General features: G+C 40.9%; 1 non-coding gene across 1 annotated transcript; it reads left to right on the top strand.

Annotated features, from left to right (window-relative positions):
- The first annotated feature begins 9,027 nt into the window (after positions 1 to 9,027).
- Positions 9,028 to 9,134, top strand: LOC135152515 (small nucleolar RNA R71). Its single transcript, XR_010291690.1, has one exon. It is a non-coding gene; the product is annotated as a small nucleolar RNA R71 (small nucleolar RNA).
- The last annotated feature ends 6,886 nt before the right edge of the window (positions 9,135 to 16,020 follow it).

The following is a 16,020-nucleotide window of genomic DNA, read 5'->3' on the forward strand; positions in this document are numbered from 1 at the left end:
CATGCACTGTGCAAGCGCTTCCTCTTCTCATAGCTTGATCAGAATTCAGAAGTCAAGTACATACAGTGGCCATCAACTAAAGGTCGATCAGAATTCAGAAGTCAAGTACATACAGTGGCCATCAACTAAAGGTCGATATGGCTTTACAAACATGAAATCTTTGAAGGAATTTTGGTAGAGAATATTAACTCTACAGCGCAATGAAAGACGGAATACATGATTAATAAAACTGTCTATATTCAAAAAAAATTGTCATTCACTTTACGCCAATTTATACCGGAATCAAGATAGATGTTAAAAATATCATAAAACTGAAGTATCGTTCTGGTGGTGCTTGATATCCCAGAGAACTATTTTTGCACAAATCTTGGCTCGACTTGGCGCAGCACCTGCTGCTGCAGCAGCTCTTATAGCTCGTGCTGCCCCGCCTTTTAGCAAAAGGCTCAAATTGTCAACCGCATGACCACCAGAAGTGTAAGCTACAATAGAGGAATTACAGCCATGTTAGTAAAGTTTCATCATTTTCACATATAAACTAAAAAATTGTAATTAAATACTAGATGAAAAAGGTGTACTACCTGCACGGCTGCACCAAAGCAAATGCAGCAAAAGTTTTGAGTTCGCCAGAAGGATTTCTCAGCACAAGGAACAAATCTTTCAATCCGATCACCGCTGTGGAATATAAAAAACAGAACAATTAGAGAACCAAGTAAGTAGTAGATTGTAGATGAGATATGGCTATCGACAACAGCACTATATATATGCCAAATGACAAAAGCGAGTAGATTTCTCAATCTGCTCTGCCCCAGAGGCATTAACAAGCCATTTCAGGTGGTTAAAACTTCAAACTCTACAGTGTCATCAAGTTCACAGTTAATCTCCTCCATCTCGTTTTAGACACGATTATAGCTAGATAGCAGATTGAGGGAAGAAGATAGGTACGAATTAAGGCTCATCTATGTATCCACTTGATGTATATGGGAAAAACCCGACACTAAAAGAATCAGATGGTAAAGAACAAAAAGACCACACTTTTAGTAATATGAAAAAATTTATTAAGTTTTTGGATATAGTCTAGATTTATGTGACTAGAGCTATACTAGACAATTCACAAATGTAAAGTATATATTCACAAAACACAAAACACTTGCAAAGTCAGTTTGAGAAACATCCAAACATTCTGAGTTGAGCAGCTTACTCCAGTGCTCTGAAACCAAATGTGACTCAACAATTGATGTTCCAGCAACTGATAGGAAGTGGGACTGATACAACATTGCCCAAAGACTTTAAATTTACATCCAGACAGTCGAGGATACTAATTTCAGTCAGGTTCTGACACCACCTAGCCAGGGCATCAAATACAAAGCCATCCACCTCTCTGATTCCGGAATGAGAAAAGCCTATGTAGTGTAGTACAGAATGGAGCAATTCTTTTTATATCCACGCCGCTTATCATGTCACAGGCTATCCATAAACATGCAGTGATCACCACTGATTTCACATAATTGCGAAGCAGGCCTCTTGATCCTATATTATCAGATTGAAATACATATATACCAATAAACAAGCAGACCACTTTCAAGAACAATATTCTAAATATTTATTTTTAAAAAAATAAAATGTACCAGACATGGTCACTTGTAATCTGGTCCTGTATTCAACACAAGCAAGAGATGTTCAAACCCATTAACATTTGCAAATCAACTTAAGAAACTGAATACTAACATATACAGAGGACATCTTTTATACACCAATGCAAACACATGCATGTTCAGTAACTCAGGCATATTATCAAATTGTATGAGCATATGAGAGTTAGCGTAGGAGGTGTAGCATCATTTCCACTCTAGCAGCAAGTTTTATCTTTTGTTGAATACTGGGAGAAGTATGAATAGAATTCATGATGATATGTCACCTGATCTCTCTCTCATTCTATCACTAAGACATATTATTTTATAATATTTTTAGGGAACCTCTCAGCATAGTGTTGGACTTGCTCTGAGGATTGTAAATCTAAGGAATGTCAGCTCTATAAGGAGGTCTCCACGAGAAGAAAAACAAATCAACACTTGGGAAGCCCAAAAGTCTCCAATTTATGATCATCAAAACATAAAAATTTATTTCAAAAAGCACCTTATTATTGTTCGAAAATATGGGTATAAATAAGTTATATTTTGAGCATTATGACTAAGGGATGTGTGAGACATGATCTCTTAATAATGGAAATTATTTTTCCTAGTGTAATTTGGCTCAAATAGTATGGCATATATTAATTTGATTTGTTTCAAATTAATTGATATGGTGTATATCTTGATATATTTTAATCTCATTATGTTTCACATTATTTATGGAATAGAGTAGCTTGAAAGTATTATACTGATTCCATAAGTAATGATGACTTGCACAACTTCCAAGTTTTGAATGGGAAGAATTTAAGTTAAATGGTACTCCCTCCCTATTTTGACTAATGGTTATTACATTAAGGCATGCAAAAAAAAATAGTTACACTCAACCTTAATTTTGATCCATATATTAAATTAAAATTTGGATTCTAACCTTTTATTTGATATATATTTTTTAATAAATATGTTTAGATAACATTTTTAAACACCTCAAAAATACATGTAAAAAAGTCAAAAGCGGTTAAAATGAGTGAGAGGGAGAAGGTAAAATTAATTGATCTAATGTTCAAATAAATTAGGCTAAGAAATTTTTTGGTAAAATGTAAGCAGAATTTATATTAATTAGGTTCTAATTAAAAACTTTGGAGCAAATGAAAATGAAACTTCTTTACTTATTTTTCACTTCCTTCCTTCTTTTAAAACTCAAGAGAAGGATGTTAGTTAGCCAGAGGTGATATTCACACCTTTGAGGATAAAAAGCATTTGTAAAAAAAGAAAATAAGTACTTATTTGTTCACAAAGCTAAAAATCTCAAATAAAAGAACAAAGGGAAAAATGTATGGAATACTTAGCCGGTAATTTTGTGTGCACTGGAATCCCATTACGCACACATCACTGGTAATACATATATACATGATTTTCTTGGTTGCATCCCACATGTAGTTTTTGCAATTGAACTTGGTTCAAGTATGAGAACATATATCTTATTGTACTCTTTTTTGGACCTATATAGCCCAATAAAAAATAACCTAAATTTTACCTATAAATAAGCCTAAAACCCCCCATCCAGTCAGCCTGTGCCAAAGGAGGCCAATCTCCATTGAGGGCTGTGCTACCAAGTAGATATCTCCTTTTTTGTCAAATACAGATCTAGGTATAAGAGATATGACTCTCTATATCAAGATATTCAAAAAAAATTCGATCTTAATTATATGTAAAAATAAATTATATCATGATTCATTTTTTTGTACAGGTTTTAGTGGTGCTATGGGAAAGTTAATAGATAATGAAGAATATGCTCCAATTCTTTGCCAGATATGGATTTGGATTATTTTTTTATTTCATTTATTATATAGTTTAATACATTATCCACGTGTAATACTTTGATTCTATTCAAGTTTTTGTTGATAGAAGAATTTAGTGAATCAACAAACGTGAGGTTCGTTGCCAGAATTAGGTGTTTTACGGTAATTATATGACGGAAATCCGCCGTGGGCGGTGGTTTTAAGTGTTTGAGGGTGGCTGAGATCAAGGGAATATATTCCTACTCTCGTTCTCACAACTCTCGATATATCCCCCTGATGTGCCTACGTACCCCTTTATATAGGGGATCAAGCCGTACGTAGTTCTACTGAACCAGGAGTTCTAGTTTGATCAGGACTAGGCCTCTTGATGATAAGATCAATCTTAAGCCGGTGGCTTATCTCGGAGAGTCCTACTCCAGTCAGAATTAGTCTCGAGGCTGACTACCTTAGACTCCCAATCCAAATAGATCACGGATTCGACGATATCTCCACTACGAGAGATAGCATCTACCACGACTCTATGTACCATGGAAAAGTCATCTAGGAGAGCCGTGACCACTTCTTGAGGTGTAGGGACGCGTCCTCACCTCCCAGTGAGGTCTTCATCATCAGGTAGAACCAATATGGAGCCAAGTTACACGATCGTCTCAATCCCCCGATGAGGGCTAACTCACCAGAATACAGGATCCAGACATATGATCGGCCTTCATGTTACCCCGGAGGGCCTTCAAGAGCCATGATCACCTCAAGCCCCCACACAAGGGTTAACTCGGCAGATAGTAGGATTGAGGATTATAGATCATGCCCGGATGAGCCCGGGAACTATCAGATGAGCCTGATAACTACCAAATGAGCTTGGTAACTACCAAATGAGCTTGGTAACTAGTCTTCATATCCCTCAGAAGGGTCGTCGCTAAGACTCTCTCTCTCTCATTGTTCGCACAAAAACACGCAAGCGTACGTGGTCACAAGTAGTATAGAATCAAATTCAGTTCGTTCCCACAGAGACTGGTGTATTCAAAAATATGCACTTATGCACCAATGTATGATTATTATTCAATGCTTAGACAAATAACAATTTGGTTGGTTTTTATCTAAATTAACTAATTAAAGTCGAATTATAACTAAGTGATTAACTGGATTACTAATGAGAATAAAACATGGGATTCTAAATTCATTATATACTTCATTCAGAGTTATGCCTTATCGATATGTGAAGGTTGATAACTAATCAGATAACACGAAATTGATACACGCTAACTGTCGTTATACGTGCACCATACTGCTACACATCCACAATTAAGATAGAAAGTAAACAGACACCAATTAGCAATTATGCTTAGACCCTATAAGTCTATAGAATTTGAAAACATAATGGTTGAAGAACAAGTTATATATCAAGATTACATAGGGCGATGCAAGATGGGTAAAATCACACCACTAATCATGTATATCGAATACATAATCCTATGTTCGCATGGCAAGTTCTAAATCAATATATCCACTGTCGCTTCAATAAAGATTAACAAACAATCTAAGATGTTAGCTACACATCCAAGACGAATAAGCACAACCAATACGAAGAAATCAAACATTCATCACACAATTATTTAAGGCAATTCAACTACTGAAATCCATATATAAATCCACTAGAATCCCATGATAATGATTAGTTCATAATCGAACTTCTCATCATCATGGGAATAAGAGTAAACATGGTACTGAATAGGAAAAACAAACTCAAAGTGCTAGAATAAGAGTTAAGAAACAAATCCGAAACGAGCATCCAAAGTTACGCCTACTTCGAAGAATTACAAAAGTAAAAGCTATGAAATTCGATCTTGATCTTCTCCGTAGCCGTCACGTGCTCCTTAGAATGTTTCTAGGTTATGTTTTTGGTTCCTCAAACCTTTCTTTTACTTCCCCAGCGAACGGGCCTTCAAACGGATCAAAAACGGTCAAAACGGGCCAAAAATCCCGCCCAGAGTGTGAGGCAGGCGCCTCACAAGTGAGGCGGGCGCCTCACAATGGCAGAACGCGCACCCGACACTTCTTTGCCCATAACTCTCGTCTCGTGCATCCGATTGCTTCGCCGTTTTTTTCAATGAAAGCTATGAATCGCCTCTTCGTCCTCCTTCCAAGAAACCTACACAACACAACACTAAAACATATCAAAAACATCAAAACCTTGAGGCCATTTCATCGTTTTAAGTCAAAACGAAGGCTTCCAAGTGGATGTGAAATCCACTTATCACACCACCAAACTTAAACCGATGCTTGTCCTCAAGCATAGACACACACACAAATACTACTAATGAAATGCATGAATGCAACTAAATGCCTACATCTAATTGAATCATGAAGTGTAATCCTTGTTAACATATAACCCTCAGAATATGCAACATTCTCGACATTCATCTCTTTCACATATTAGCCATGTTCTCTTCCACTAAAAGTGTGAAGTGCATCGTGTGTGCTAGCATGCTCTTTAGTGAAACAAAACGAAGACCATCAAACTTCAACAGAGTCCTCACTATGAGCCGTTAATCAGAATCAGGTTTAAACACTTCTTTACTAAAGAGTCAACTACAATTTAGGGTCACTAAAGAATTCCTATGCCTCTCCTATTTTTTTCTATTTTTTTTTCATTTTCTTGCAAAGTGTAAGGTTGGGACGCTTCTCAGTGTAAGTGAGTCACGACCGCCATTCGACTTCGCTTTTTCTAATTTTTTTCCTTTTTTTAATCAAGTAATTCTCCAGTAATCAAGGGTTATGAAAAGTCACTAAGAATTTGCTTATTCTAATACATTTGCACTTAATACCAGCACAAGTACACGGATCGTCCCTTTCACATGGCATTGCATTCTACCCATTGATCTCAAAGGAGTGCTTGATAATTTTTTATTCTTTTTTTTCTTAGAAAGGCATATTCTTCCCTTAACTCCCCCAAACTTAAGATTTACAAACTCTAAGTTCAAAAAGGGAATAATCCAAATTCTACGCCCGACTCAACGCAAGGACTCAAGAAATAAGTTAGTCTAAGTCTTATCTCTAGAGCATAAGTGTAATTACAATTTCCACACAAGTAGTTTCCAAGTAACAAGGCATCACATATGATAAAGACTACTAGCCAAGAAATTATGCACATAAACTCATCATAGGACATCAACTTGGAAAACAACTTCATGACTCAAGCAAATGCAACTATATGAAACTACTAACACATACTAAACACAAGCATATATATATATATATATATATATATATATATAAAATTAAAAAAAACGTACTAATATGCAAAATAAATGAGATAATATGCTAAACTATATGCATCATGCAACCTATATGAACACACACTACTACTACTAATCCTTAGATTACCACCCCCAAACTTAAAATATTCAATGTCCTCATTGAAGGTGATAAAAAGTATCCAATGTACCTATAAGTCGGGAGGATCACCCTCCTCGGGTGGAGGATCAGGTGGTGAATATACCATGCCATCTCCGAACACTGGCCAATCAACCTCAACAACAATGGCTCGAAAAGCACTCCCAAGAGCCTGAGTCAAATCCTTTACAAAACGGCGGTGAATGTCATGCATGTCATCTATGCGTCGTGACAACCTTCTAAACTGCACATCACTTAAGAGATCCGGTGGTAGTTTGAGTTCGAGTATGGGAGCTTCTTCAATAGATGGTTTAAGATGCTCCTGAAAATTTTTAAGCTCTGTTACTCCTTGAGACTCGAATGGCATATCAACCATCCTCTTCCATGGAGATGCATTCAAGAACTGAAGTTGCTCTACTTCCTCTTCATCTTCGAATTCAGCTTCACCTGTTAGAACCCTTTCTAAGATGTCAATTTTCAGCCTTTGGTCAATTTCCGGATGAGCTGCAGCTTCTATTGGCTCCACCTTAAAGCATTCTTCTTCGTCAGTTGGAAATTTCATTGCGTTGAACACTTTAAAAGTGACACTCTGATCTTGAACTCTCATTGTAAGCTCTCCCCTTTGCACATCGATCAAAGTTTGGCCTGTAGCTAAGAACGGCCTTCCCAAGATAATGGGAATCTTCTCATCCTCCTCAAAGTCTAGAATGACAAAATCAGCAGGGAAGATGAGTTTATCCACCTTAACCAAGATATCTTCCACTATACCTCTCGGGTATGTGATGGACCGATCAGCCAGTTGTAAGTACATGTTTGTAGGTTTCGGCTCCGGCAGACCAAGTTTCTTGAAGACAGACAACGGCATCAGATTGATGCTAGCTCCCAAGTCACACAAGCACTTGTCGAAAGATATCTTTCCAATAGTGCACGAGATTGTGAAACTTCCCGGATCTTTCAGCTTCGGAGGCAATTTCTGCTGCAACACCGCACTGCACTCCTCGGTCAAAGCTACAGTCTCCAATTCCTCAAGTTTGAATTTCCGAGATAGAATACCTTTCGTGAATTTAGCATAACTCGGCATTTGTTCTAGAGCCTCCGCAAAAGGTATGTTGATTTGTGATTTCTTGAAAACCTCTAGAAATTTCACGAATTGTTTGTCGAGCTTATGCTTCTGAAGTCTCTTCGGAAAAGGGGGAGGTGTATATACTTGCTTGACCCCAATATCTGCTTTCGGAATAGACTTCTCGGCTGATTCCTTGCTTGCTTCCTCGTTGATTTTATTCTTGTCAGCTTCAACAACAGTTTTTCCACTATCAGACTTAGGTGAGAGCACGGGTGTTTCAACCTGTTGATCACTCTCTTCCTTGTTTTGCTCTGTTGCTGATTCTTTTTCTTTCGTAACCTTTCCGGACCTCAAGGTGACAGCCTGTACCTGTTCCTTCATCTCTTTCTTACCCGCATTGGCCTCGGTATCACTAGGAAGAGTTCCTTGTGGTCTGTTTATCAACGCGTTAGCAATCTGCCCAATCTGGTTCTCCAAAGTCTTGATTGACACCGCTTGGCTTTTAATCATTAATTTCATCTCTTCCCATTCAGATCTTTCGTTGGAAGACTGTCCAGCCACCCCATGTTTTTGTTGCTGGAATCCAGGTGGATGGAATTGCTGCTTCGGTGCAAACTGTCATTGAAAACCAGAAGGGTTGAAAGGTCTAGCTCCTTACTGCTGAAACTGTTGCTGCTGTTGTGGCATGAAGTTCTGATTGTTGCTCCAGCTGAAATTCGGATGATTCCGATTATTGGGATGATAAGTGGCAGGAGCTGGCTGTTGAGACCTCTGGAAGTTGCTCACAAACTGAGCGGATTCACTAGATATAGCACACTGATCAGAAGAATGTGCACCAGCACAAAGTTCACAAACTGAAGGTGGCTGCTGATTTCCCAAATTTGCCAAATAATCCACCTTTATAGGAAGAGCCTTAAGCTGAGCAGTCAAAGCTGTAGTAGCATCAACATCTAGAATTCCTGCTGCTTTGCCCTGATGAAGACGCTGAGTAGGATTCTGATATTCATTCGCAGCCATCATCTCAATCAACTCATAAGCCTCATCATAGCTTTTAGCCCATAGAGCTCCACCTAATGCTGCATCAAGCATTGGTCTCGATTGAGGACCCAAGCCATTATAGAAGCAATTAATAACCATCCAATCAGGCATCCCATGATGTGGGCACTTTCGAAGCATCTCCTTGTAGCGTTCCCACGCTTCACATAAAGTTTCACCAGACAGCTGAGAGAATTGAGTGATAGCATTCCTGATTGCAGCTGTTTTGGCCATAGGGAAGAACTTAGTAAGAAATTTCTGAGCTAGATCCTCCCATGTCTTAATAGATCCTCCAGGAAGAGAATGCAACCATCCCTTAGCTTTATCCCTCAGAGAAAATGAGAATAGCCTCAATTTGATGGCCTCATCATTAACACCATTGAACTTGAAAGTGTCGCAGATCTCAATGAAATCCCGAATATGCATGTTAGGATCCTCTGTCGGAGAACCCCCAAACTGCACTGAGTTCTGTACCATCTGAATAGTGCTCGGTTTGATCTCAAAAGTGTTGGCCTCGATCGCTGGCCTGACAATGCTCGACTGAATATCATTGATTTTAGGCTCAGAGAAAGCCTTAAGAGCCTTAGTATCATTCGCAACTGGTGGTCGATCACCCATTGTAGTACTCACTATCGTTTCTACTTTTGCCAATGCTTCTTTACGGGCCTGAGAACGTGTTCGCATACACGTCACTCAAGTACCTGAAACACACACAAACGAAATAAAAGTGAGAAAAGAATCCAAGTCACTGAACTTTAACGACCACTGATGACAAGCACATAAAGTAAAATATAACACCGAGTCCCCGGCAACGGCGCCAAAAACTTGTTCGCACAAAAGCACGCAAGCGTACGTGGTCACAACTAGTATAGAATCAAATTCAGTTCGTTCCCACAGAGACAGGTGTATTCAGAAATATGCACTTATGCACCAATGTATGATTATTATTCAATGCTTAGACAAATAACAATTTGGTTGGTTTTATCTAAATTAACTAATTAAAGTCGAATTATAACTAAGTGATTAACTGGATTACTAATGAGAATAAAACATGCGATTCTAACTTCATTATATACTTCATTCAGAGTTATGCCTTATCGATATGTGAAGGTTGATAACTAATCAGATAACACGAAACTGATACACGCTAACTATCGTTATACGTGCACCATACTGCTACACATCCACAATTAAGATAGAAGGTAAACAGACACCAATTATGCTTAGACCCTATATGTCTATAGAATTTGAAAACATAATGGTTGAAGAACAAGTTATCTATCAAGATTACATAGGGCGATGCAAGATGGGTAAAATCACACCACTAATCATGTATATCGAATACATAATCCTATGTTCGCATGACAAGTTCTAAATCAATATATCCACTGTCGCTTCAATAAAGATTAACAAACAATCTAAGATGTTAGCTACGCATCCAAAACGAATAAGCACAACCAATACGAAGAAATCAAACATTCATCACACAATTATTTAAGGCAATTCAACTACTGAAATCCATATATAAATCCGCTAGAATCCCACGATAATGATTAGTTCATAATCGAACTTCTCATCATCATGGGAATAAGAGTAAACATGGTACTGAATAGGAAAAACAAACTCAAAGTGCTAGAATAAGAGTTAAGAAACAAATCCGAAACGAGCATCCAAAGTTACGCCTACTTCGAAGAATTACAAAAGTAAAAGCTATCAAAATTCAATCTTGATCTTCTCCGTAGCCGTCACGTGCTCCTTAGAATGTTTCTAGGTTATGTTTTTTGTTCCTCAAACCTTTCTTTTACTTCCCCAACAAACGAGCCTTCAAACGGATCAAAAACGGTCAAAACAGGCCAAAAATCCCGCCCAAAGTGTGAGGCGGGCGCCTCACATCTCAGGCGGGCGCCTCACAACTGAGGCGGGCGCCTCACAATGGCAGAACGCGCACCCGACACTTCTTTGCCCATAACTCTCGTCTCCTGCATCCGATTGCTTCGCCGTTTTTTTCAATGAAAGCTATGAATCTCCTCTTCGTCCTCCTTCCAAGAAACCTACACAACACAACACTAAAACATATCAAAAACATCAAAAGCTTGAGGCCATTTCATCATTTTAAGTCAAAACGAAGGCTTCCAAGTGGATATGAAATCCACTTATCACTCATGTCATATTTATTTATGTCCACACAGTCTTCCTATGTCGAGAGACGCGCCTAGTGAGAAGGCGCGACCTTACACCATCTGTCTTCCCTTCTTGGCTTCTTGACAGAGGGTCGCGCCGTCTGGATTTCCACTGGGGAGGACGCGCCATGTCCCTAGCAACCTTGACTAAAATCAATTGTAACAAGTACTCCCCAGATTCATTGTTTATTGAAAATACTCAAGGAATCTTTACAACCTCTTACTCCGGATATTTGGATGACGACACAACTTTTACGCTTTCAACTTTCTCCTCAAGGAAGAGGCGCGTCCTCCATCGCTTCTTCTTTCCTTTAAGAATCTGCAACGTCACAAATGGTATCCATTTAAAATTTAAAAACCTGAGGACAGCTGTCCCTCATCCCCTATAAATATCCTCATCCCCATCTCACTTCATCTTCTTCATTCCCTACAACTGCAAACTTTCCTCTCCCAGCAGTCGAAATTTTCCAAGCACGATACACGGTTTCTCGGCGACCTCTTGCAAAACTAATCCATCCATTCTCTTCGTCGTCTTCAAAGGTACGTTTTACATCCATTTTCGTCAATTTTCGCTGAGTTAATTGGTAGATCTGAGCACATGTCCTTTCAACTGCCTATGTGTTCTTCGCATTCTTCGTTTTCGACAGTGTATATATATGTGTATGTATAACTTTTGATCCAATGACAACTTAGACCGCTATAAGAAACTTGTTTGCTAAACTCACACCTTAAACACGCCCAGTGGGCGCGTCCTTTTATATGGGCGCGTCCTCACACGACGCTTTGGGGACTCCACTTCTTAGATACACACTATCATGTAGGTCACTTATATATGCTGGCGACAATTAGCGTTCTCTTTCTTAGACGCACTCCCCGTTTCCTTACTTTTGCCTCATCCTTCTTTAAGACAGGGCGGGCCCTTACCGTCTCCTTTTTTTTACAGCTGACAGGTGAGGGCGCATCCCCCTTTTTCATCCTTTCAGAAACTTCCTTTCTCGTCTCGGAATCTCGGTTTCTCCGCCCCAGTACTTCTCACCATCACCACCATGTCCTTCGCAGATCCTTCCTGAGGACGCAAGAGAAAGGATCTTACACAACCTTTCTAAAGATATCATGGAGTCTTCACATTCCTCCACCCCTCAGGCGGCCACTCCACCCCTCAGGCGGCCACTCCACCCCTTCCAATTGATGAAGCTACCAGCACTCCCACCTTACCCGGTCGTCCTATCGATTATGACTCTGAGCTCGAGAGTTGGCTAGAAGAGTCTGAGGGCGCGCCCTTACCTATCCGGAAAGGCAAAGGTAAAATGTACCAAATCATCTCCTCTTCTTCAGAGCATAGCATCTCTTCTCCCCCTAGCAACGGGGACGATTCTGACTACGAGATCTGAGATAAGGGGGGCGAAGGCGCGTCCTCCTATAAAGCTGTCGAGGATGATATCGATGAAGGAACTCCTCAGGGCGCCCCTCGAGGTAGGGCATCCAGAATTCCCCCTTCCCCTCCGTCTTCTCCTGAGCCATACATTCATCCTCGTATAGAGGAATGTGAGAAGGACGTTGACTGGTTAGAGTACGAGGATATGGACCTCTCTCTCAAGATGATTGAAGAGATAAAAAAGAACAAGGGCAAACTGAGTTGCGTAGACCAGTCTTCTACAATTTCCTGGGAAGAACTGGAATGGACCATGGACTATTATGAGCAAAAGGGAACTGCCGTGGTCCCTTTAGAAGAAATGTGTCCTCATCGGTTCGACATCGGGAACCATAGGATTCCCCGTACGGTGTTGACTCCCCGGCACATTTGCTTGCGTGTGGGTGCGCTCTTACATACTTACTTCGAGCAAATCTGCGAGTGGTTCGACATCGCACCTATCCAATTATCGCCCAATTCGTACAAATTGACGGCGGGGTTATACATTCTTTACAAAGGGGAGGGTTACGGCGCGCCCTCTATGGAAGAGCTAAGCTACTTCTTTCGTCTTACCAGAAGCTCCCTGGGTTACATTTTCTTAGTAGTCAGGAAGCAACACAATAACAGAGGCTTCAACGAAGGGCGCGTCTCGCATATTAAAAAATGGAAAGAGCCCTTCTTTTACGTTTACAATACCAAAAGGGTGAGAACCCAATTTAACATTTCACCAGGTGAGAACATTGCCTCTAGAGAGGCGCGCCCTCTCATCACTTTGCTTCTTCTTTTGTCTTTAGACTACTAACTATCATCTTCTTCTTTAGTGGAGCGCAGCATGCCCATTTTGGACGAGGAGGCGTCGCAAAGGGCGCAACATATATTGGAACTTCCTCACGAGAGGAAGAACATGTCAACTCTCGTTACCACCGCTGCTTTAATTGACTCGGGGTTCCTTTCTCCCGACAGCGGGACCAAAATAGAATATAAGGTTTTTAGGGACGGCAGACCTTTAGTTGATAGAAAACATAAATTTTCGAGAAAGAGGCCGAGGGGGCAAAGTCTTGACGATATATCTGATGAAGGTAACTTAGGGGGCGCCCTCTCCTTTGTATTCTTAGGGCGCGACTTGTATTTTATGCGCGTGATTTAGCTTACTTGTTGACCTTGCGTTCTTTACAATTGTATACATGACTGATGTGTCTCTATCCTTATTGTGCAGGTATGACGTCCATTCCCACCTTTTTGCAAAGAACAAAGCTCAACTCAGGGGAAGGCGCATCCTCCTAGCCTTCTGCTTCGAAGCGGGGCGCGCCTGGCCTTGATGTCAAAAAACAGGGCGACAGACCCGACCCTGCTTTGGAGGATTCTCGAGGTCCCAAGAAACAAAGGGCGACCAAAAGGCAGAACATTTCTCAATCCACCAGTCTCTCATCCAGGGCTCTAGGGGAGATTGGTGCATCAATTGTTTCTGATGATGAGCTGAGGGCGTGGCGCGCCAAATCTGACTCCGAGAAGGATGTGTGGATCCTTAAAGCAAGCTGTGAAATGCTTGTTCACAACATGGATCGGGATAGCGCAAAGGCTTCCCAAGAGACGCGCCTTTCCAACCTGGAGAAAGAGAACTCCCAGCTTAAAAAGGACTCCAAGAAACAGGAGAAGGCGCTGCAAGCCGCTGAAAATGGGAGGAAAACCGCTGAAGAGAACCTATCTAAGGAGAAGGCGCGTTTTGAAAAAGAAATTTCAGATCTCAAGAAAGCGAACTCCAGTCTTGCGTCTGCCAACAGAAGTCTTGTGGAAGAGAGAGAAAAAGTGGAAGGCGCGTCCTTTTTTGAAGGGGTGTGCAGTTATGTCGCCACCTTCCTTTCTTGGGAGCCTAATTATGACTGGCTGCCAAAGTTTGGGAAGACCGCGGCCAATTTCATGACCGAGTTCCCTTCCCAGCACCTAGAACTCATGGCGGCCAAAAGAGCTGAGCTGACTGCTACTCTTGCTAAAGAGGCTGAAGAGGAGGCGGCGCGCCGTGAGGGCGAGGATCAGGCGGAGGACGCGTCTCTCCCTTAGTTTGTTATTATTATCTGTTTTCTGGAATTTTATCAGACAATAATCATTTGGCACATTCTGAGGAGCGGGCCCTCTGTAAAACCCTGCAACTTGTAGTATACATGCCTTTTTTTTTGTTGGTCGTCGCGCCTTAACTATTTAATTATGCTTTGTTTAAAAGTGCAACACTTTGCTTTCTTCTTACCCCGCAATGGTGCCCTCATAAGAGGCACGCCCGTTGCACAGATGCCAGAGTTTAAATTTTCTTTCTTGTCTTTATGCTTACTGCTACATTATGATAGTACAATCTGTAAAGTAGGGGAAGGGCACACCATCCCTGGTGGGCGCGTCTTGTCGGTTGTTCTCAATGAGCACAAAAATAGTTTTGTGCTCCATTACTTACCCTCCCTCCTCTAAATAACTGATAACTTTTATGCACCAACGGTCGGACGCGCCTTCAATCATGCTTCTATTGCGTGAAGGGCGCGCCTTCTTGGCTTAAGCCTCATCATACTTGCAAATAGTTTGTGCTCCCGTAATAGAAAGTGAGTCATGCTTTTCAGGCGAGGGTGAGTTATGCTAATCACTATTAAGGTATATAATTGATGTTACTTTCAAGGGAGGGCGCGCCTCTTATGAAGGCATGCATATCAAGTCACAACTTGAGCCTTTAAACGGTTCATATATTTTCAAGTATGAAAGCCATTATTCTTTGATTAACCCCTTTTAAGTGGAGACAAGGCGCGTCCTCAATAGGTTTCAGACGGCGCGCCTGTATTAATAACACACTGTTTACACCTTTATGCGGGGAAAAGAGTGGCTCTAGGCCTTTATTAAAGAACACTGAATCATAACATTGCCTTTGGCCCATAGTAAATCTGATAACTCCAAGGGGACATAAAAAGACTAGCCAAGGCCCTAGTCTGAAGAAGAGCGTATATGTACTACTCCCCTAGACTAGGGATGATGTTTAATCATTGCTAGTCTACGTAGCCTGCAGCTACTAATAATATTTCTTCAAGTGCTCCTCGTTCCAAGGTCTCGGAACGGGCTTTCCATCCAGGTCCCCTAGTCTGTTGGTACCTTTCCATAATATGACTTTCACTCTGTAGGAGCCTTCCCAGTTGGCCCCGAAGACTCCATGTTGGGGATTCTTGTTGTTGAGTACAACTTTTCTAAGGACAAGATCCCCAACCTGAAAGGGGTGAGCCTTTACTTTGCTGTTATAGTCCCTAGCAGTCCTGCGTTGATAGGCGGCCAGGCGTAGTTGTGATGTAGCCCGAATCTCTTCAATCATGTCTAAGTATAGCCTCTGACTCGCATCGTTGTCTAGTTGGTTGAAATAGTCTCTCCTGAATGATCCTGCTCCAATTTTGATTAGAACCATGGCCTCACATCCGTAAGCTAGGACGAAGGGCGACTCCCCAGTCGTTGTTCTAGGAGTCGTGTTATAAGACCACAGCACCATCGGGAGTTC

The sequence above is a fragment of the Daucus carota genome, chromosome 4, assembly GCF_001625215.2.
Source record: "Daucus carota subsp. sativus chromosome 4, DH1 v3.0, whole genome shotgun sequence".
Taxonomy (NCBI): domain Eukaryota; kingdom Viridiplantae; phylum Streptophyta; class Magnoliopsida; order Apiales; family Apiaceae; genus Daucus; species Daucus carota.